Consider the following 6724-nt stretch of genomic DNA (forward strand, 5'->3'; position numbering starts at 1 on the left):
CACGCCAGTACAGTACGTATTTTAGTGAAAAGCAAGACACATTTAATTGCTGCAACAAGCCCTCGATTTGGTTTTCTAAAAGGACACTGTGATTACAAAGAGGGCGTTACAATCACACCGATTCGGAAATTACACTAAATCTTCTGGCTTTCTTGGGTTCGCTCTTGTTCCAGGGTTAATTTGCTGTCGCGCCGCCGGCGAACGACGATATTAAGCTTGTGGTTACTCAAGACCTAATTATATGTGTCTGAAATGGCTAATCTGACCTAGAACAAGATGCCGACGAAAAATAGTATTCACTTGTCTTGGAATGCACGAATCGCTGTGTACAAGTTTTGAAACATGGAGCCTTTGTTGAATCTCTGAACAGGTACATTTAAACAGCTCTGTCATAAAATAAGATCACGACAAATGCGTTATCTTCCACTTGTACTAGTGCACTTGGCCGTTTGGCCCCATACATTTGTTGTCCTGCGTGCGTGTGTAATGTGTTTGTAGTTAGCTCCGATGTGTGATGTGTCTAGAAAATGGCCTTGGCCTTTAGAGTGCACACCCGCACTTCTTGAAGAAACTCTCTCAGTGTACATAAGTGATGCCGAATATCTCGCAAAAAGGCACCTCATTGGAAATAAACATTTTCAATACCCATACCAACATCCGTTAAGCGTTAGCTTCTCTCATGGCATTTACAGGTCTCTTTTTGTATTTCATAATAGCTAAGGCATGTTGGCGCGTTTAAGTGGCGCCGGCTGCTTCATTTTTCAAATTTACCGGGGTGTACTCGATTTTCAGCAGCTGCAGAGCAGCAGCAGCTACGGAGCACATGACCAAGGCCGCGGTCAGACCTGTAACGCAGCAGAGGGTGCTAAGAATCCCTGCATAGGGACAGGCCGCCAATGGAAACTGACCCTTGCACCGTTTAGCACCCGAACCCTCTCGAGTGAGGCTAGCTGAGCAGGTCTCTTCGAGGAACTATCAGAAATAGTTTGGGATATTATCGGCCTTAGTGAGATTAGAAGAACTGGCGAGGCTTACACATTGCTGAATAACGGTGAGGTCCTCTGCTACAGAGGTCTCACTGATAAGAAGCAATAAGGGGTAGAATTCCTAATCCCCAAGGACCTAGCGGGCAACATTGACAAATTCGACAGCCTTAACGAGAGGATAGTGTTAGACGCAATCAAACTTAATAAGAGGTATAAATTAAAGGTAGTACGAGCCAACGCTCCGACATCCAGTCACGACGATGAGGAAGTAGATCAGTTTTATGAAGATGTTAAATTAGCGATGAGAAAAGTGCAACCTCGGCATGCACAAGTAATGGGTGACTTCAATGCAAAAGTAGGGAACTGGCAATTTGCAACTACGGAGTCGATTCTAGAAAGGCTAGAGGAGAGATGCTGCTAGAATTCGCAGAAATCAATACGTCGAGAATGAACACCTTTTTCAGAAAACGTAGCCACAGAAAGTGGACCTGGAAAATCCCTAATGGTGAAACAAGAAACCAAATCGATTTAATAATTTCTGCCGATCCCAGCAAAGTGCAGGATGTAGAAGTGATAGGTAGGGTAAAGTGCAGTGATCATTGGTTAGTGAGGGCTAGGGTTCATCTCAATTTGAACACAGGAAGAGTAAAATTGGTCAAGATAAAACACAACAACTTACTGGTAGTAAAGGTAAACGCAGACAAATTTAGGCTGGTACTTGCAAACAAATATGCAGTCTTACAACAGCGAGATGATGATGATGACATAGAGGTAATGAATGAAGCCGTAACGAGGTTGGCTTCAGAGGCAGCAATTGAAGTGAAAGGCAAGACACTTGGTCAACCAGCAGACAAGCTTTCCCAAGTAACAAAGAACCTAATAAAGAAACGACAATGAATGGAAGTGTCCAACTCAAAAACTGATCAACAAAGCTAAAACATGCGATATTCGAAATTATAACGTGAGAAAGACCGAAGAAGCCGTAAAAAATGGCCACAGCCTTAAATCAGAGAGAAGGAAACTTTGCATAGGACTAACCAACATGTATGCACTAAAAGATAAGCAGGGTAATAGCATCAGCAATCTCAAAGGTATAATAAAAGCAGCGGAAGAATTCTATACTGACCTGTACACTACCTAGAGGACTCAGGAGTATTCTATTCGAAACAATAATAAACACAATACAAAAACTCCTCCTGTAGGTAGAGATGAGGTCAGAAGGGCCTTGCAAGGCATGAATTGGAGAAAAGCGGCAGGAGAGGATGGAATAACAGTCGATTTAATCGAAGATGGAGGACACATAATGCCAGGAAAACTGGTGGCTCTCTATACGAAGTGTCTATCGACTGCAAGGATGCCAGAAAACTGGACGAATGCAAATAGTGTATTAATCCACAAAATGGGAGACGTTAAAGAACTGAAAAATTATAGGCTCATTAGCGTACTCCCAGTATTACATAAAATATTTACGAAAATCATCTCCAATAGAATAAGGGTAACACTGGACTTTAGTCAAGCAAGTTAGTAGGGTGGCTTCAGGAAGGCATACTCTACAAGGGGTCGCACCCATGTCATTACTCAAGTTATCGAGAAATCCGTAGATTACCATTAGCCTCTCTATAGGGCTTTCATAGATTACGAAAAATCATTTCATTCACTAGAGATACGAGCAGTCATAGAGACATTGTGTAATGAAGGAGCACAAACCGCTTACGTATATACCCTGAAAATATTTGCAGAGATTCCAGACCACCTTAACTCTACACAAGAAAAGAAAGAAGGTAACTACAAGGAAAGGGGTCAGACAAGGAGACACAATCTCTGTAATGCTATTCACTGCGTGCTTGGAAGAAGTATTCAAGCTATTAAACTGGGAAGGTTTAGGAGGAAGGATCGACGGCAAATAGCTCAGCAACCTTCGGTTTGCCAATGACATCGTGCTATTCAGCAACACTGCGGATAAGTTACAACAAATGATTGAGGACCTTAACAGGGAGAGTATAAGAGTGGGGTTGAAGATTAATATGCAGAAGCCAAAGATAATGATAATTAACCGGGCAAGGGAACAAGAGTTTAAGATCGCAAGTCAGCCTATAGAGCCTGTGAAGGAGTACGTTTACCTTGGTCAACTAATCACAGGGAACGCTGACCCCGAGGAGAAAATTCGAAGAATAAAGATTGGTTGGATCACTTGCGGCAGACATCTTGAGCAGCTGACTGGCAGCGTACCATTATCATTGAAAAGGAAAGTATACAATCAGTGCATTTTACCGGTGCTGACATATGGCGCAGAGACTTGGAGACTGACAAGGAAGCTTGAGAACAAAGACCGCGTAAAGAGCGATAGAACGATTTCTAGGCATAACGTTAAGAGACAGAAAGTCAGCAGTTTGGATCAGAGAGCAAACGGGTATAGACGATATTTTAATTCACATCAAGAGAAAACAAATAGAGCTTGACAGGTCATGTAATGCGCCGGTTAGGTTGCCATTGGACCATTAGGCTTAGAGAATGGGTAGCAAGGGAAGGAAAACGCAATCGAGGACGGCAGAAGAATAGGTGGTGCGACGAAATTAGGAAATTTGCGGGTGCTAGTTGGAATCGGTTGGCGCAGGACAAGGGTGATTGGAGGCCGCAGGGAGAGGCCTTCGTCCTGCAGTGGACACAAAATAGGATGATGATGATGATGATGATGATACTCAACTTTAAACAGAATATTTTATTCCGCAGGGAACCACTGTTACTTGAAACGTAGAATGTCCATCGCTAACGTAAGCATTTGTTTTCAGAGTAACGCGTAACCGAATAGGTAAGCTTTCCTTCCACATTTAGTAGTTACACTTTTAGAGCGCAGCTCTTTGGCGTCCGTTCCTGGGTTTCGCGTCGGCGTCGTCGTCGGCCTCGTAACCAGCTCCGCCCCCCTTTCATCCCCCCAGCGCTAGCAGCGACCGACTGATACCGCTGGATGCCGCTGACGCCGCTAGAGAGTCAAGATAACGTGACTGCATAGAACACCGTCGCCGCCATGCAGAAAGAGGAGGAAAGGGTCCCCCCCCCCTGTTCTTGTGTGGCGGATAGGGTGCTCTTCAGTTGCCGACGCGCCGGTTATTCGTTGTCCCTGAAACCAACTCCGCAGCTGGGGTTGACTCACTATCGGCGTCAGCGGCATCAGTCAGTCGCTGCTATCTCTTCCCTCCTCCCTTTATCGTGTTGTCCGCTTGCTGCGCGCGCTTCTGCCCCCATCGTTTGCCGCTGGGTGTACACGCCGCCCCCCTCCCCCCTCTTCCTGCGAGTCTCCGGTTGTCAAAGCGCCGGCTCGAACTTAATTCCTTTCTTCGCTCCTCCTCCAATGCAACCCCTGTGCGGTGGCAATCAGAGAGCCAGATCGGTGGCGGCGGATCTGTATATGTGCACCGCCCGAGCCGAAATTGCCGCTGCCGTTCGCCCTGTGCGGTGGCAATCAGAGAGCCAGATCGGTGGCGGCTTGACATAAAGACAAAAAGCAATTTCCTAACACTTATGCGGGAGAACATCCCGTTGCTCTCGCTCGTGACGCGTCCCACGGCTGTGACAACCTCGCGAGGCACTTGTATAGATCTCGTTTTTGAGAATCAAGCATTGGTGTACCAAGTCGAACATATATCAGTCTATTTCTCCGACCACAAAGCTTCCTTCATGACTGTCAAGAACTGTTAGTGGAGTCTTTGTTAAAGGAATACGTGTGAAAAATAAAAAAAAATTCTGTGTTAGCGCATACATGTGTTGCTCGATTTCTTTGCCTCAATCTATCGAAAAGGTGAAACAGCTCATTTGCTGCGCTCAAATTTCGCATTAGGAAGTAACGTAATCGTCGGCACTTTTTTTCTGGTTTTCATTAAGAATATCCACAAGTGAACGAGCAAACACACGAAGAGTAAGCAGGAAACCTTATTTCAGGCAGCTGGAACGCGTTGCGAAGACCAGTTATAAGAACTTTTTTTGCCTACTACGCGCCTAACAATTCCTGACATTGTTGTTTAACTAACCATTTATGAAACCTTAAACGTGCTTTTCGCTGAAGGCGTCTGCCTCACTTTTTTCTTCTTTTACCAGAAATGTCGGTGGGCAGAAATAGCATCCTCCTATCCTGTAGGGGTCCGACCTCACCGCTCTCTGTTTTCGGGCCAGTAGCAGCGACTGCTGCACCATTACCGTAATTTATTTGTTCCTTTTGTTTACATCACAACACGGCTTTGATATAGAGGTATAGTTAGAGAATAATAGCACCTAGAGGCACGAGCTACGAAGCGATTACACGAGCCATTTTGAGCGTCTTTCTTGAAATAGAGTGGGGTGTTGCAAACGGGGGGGTAGAATGCGCATCATTCGAATGGGCAGGGCCTTGCAGGCCACTGAGAGCGCGCTACCACATTACACGGATGACTAATAATAAGGCTCGAACACCTGTCACGGGGAATTTCTGGGAAAAAGCAGTTTCACCTCATCGGACTATGACGTTAACGCATCTTTAATCCCATAAACACGTTTAGTGTGATTGTGTAAGCACATTTACCGCACAAAACTTGTGTGGCAATCGACTATTACCATTGCATAATGTCCGCTCACAAAGGCAGAGAGTATCGAAGTCTTTCATCTCTGAGAGTGTGGGAACCACACAATAAGACTGCGCGGCATTGCGACATGTTTTCTTGCCGACCTTCTAAGAATCTTCCCTTCCAGTTCAACTTTGTGCACTGGTGATGACTGCACGTCATTTTTTTTGCATAGAAATCCTTGGAAATCTGACGTTACAATGCATCGGAGCTACTAACCCATTGTTCATTCTTTAAAAAGGGGTCTGAAGGCTTGCGTACCAAAATATATTCTATTGAAAAAGTTTGTCAGTTCTTGACGTGGACATGGCCATAGCGTGCGTTTGCGCTCTTAAGCGTGTTAGTTCTCAGTTGCTACTATTCCATCGCACAAACTTCGACCTTGCGATTAGACGAATTAGCAAAGCCGCTCTATAGCACAGAGATTTCTTACAATTCTTTAACCTTAGAGGCGCCAGCATAAAACTGAGCTGCATATTTCAGATCATGGTCAACTGCCTTCGAGGCATAATTGTTTGCAACAAAACAAGTTTCTTCATTGACACTCTTTCACGCAAATGGATGACAGGCCACACAGCATATTTGTCTGCTAGAAGCTGTGATTTGTAAATCATTAAGCATCGTGATTTATGAGTCATTGAACTCTAGTTACCCAAAAATTAGTTTTTCATGTACCTGCAAAAAGTGAGATGTGTTAGAATACTGTCATACGGAAGTCTGAAGTGCAAAACTGCAAGATGAAAGAAAATATGCACTGATTTGGCAATTGAACACAGCAACACTGTCTCTTCGACACAACCGCTCTATTACTCTATTATCGAAACTAACCAAACGGCTAAGAGCCCGTATGGTCACAGTGAAATAACAAAGAGGTGATACAAGCACCGGGAATGCTAAAGGACCAATCCAATTATGCGAACCCTGCAAATTTACATATTTCAACGCATAGAGTGAACAACCAAATTGAGAAGACAAAGCAGAGCAGTGAGTTTTAAATGTTTTTATATATATAATTGGAAGCAACGGAATATTTGGGCCATAAAAGAGATAAATATTGACATCTGAAAAGCAGGTAGGTCGACGTGTTGTAAAGGTTGAACCATGTGGCATATATGGCGTTAGCTTTGTTAGAAACTAAAGTTCTCT

This window comes from Dermacentor variabilis, chromosome 11 (assembly GCF_050947875.1).
Source record: "Dermacentor variabilis isolate Ectoservices chromosome 11, ASM5094787v1, whole genome shotgun sequence".
Lineage (NCBI taxonomy): Eukaryota > Metazoa > Arthropoda > Arachnida > Ixodida > Ixodidae > Dermacentor > Dermacentor variabilis.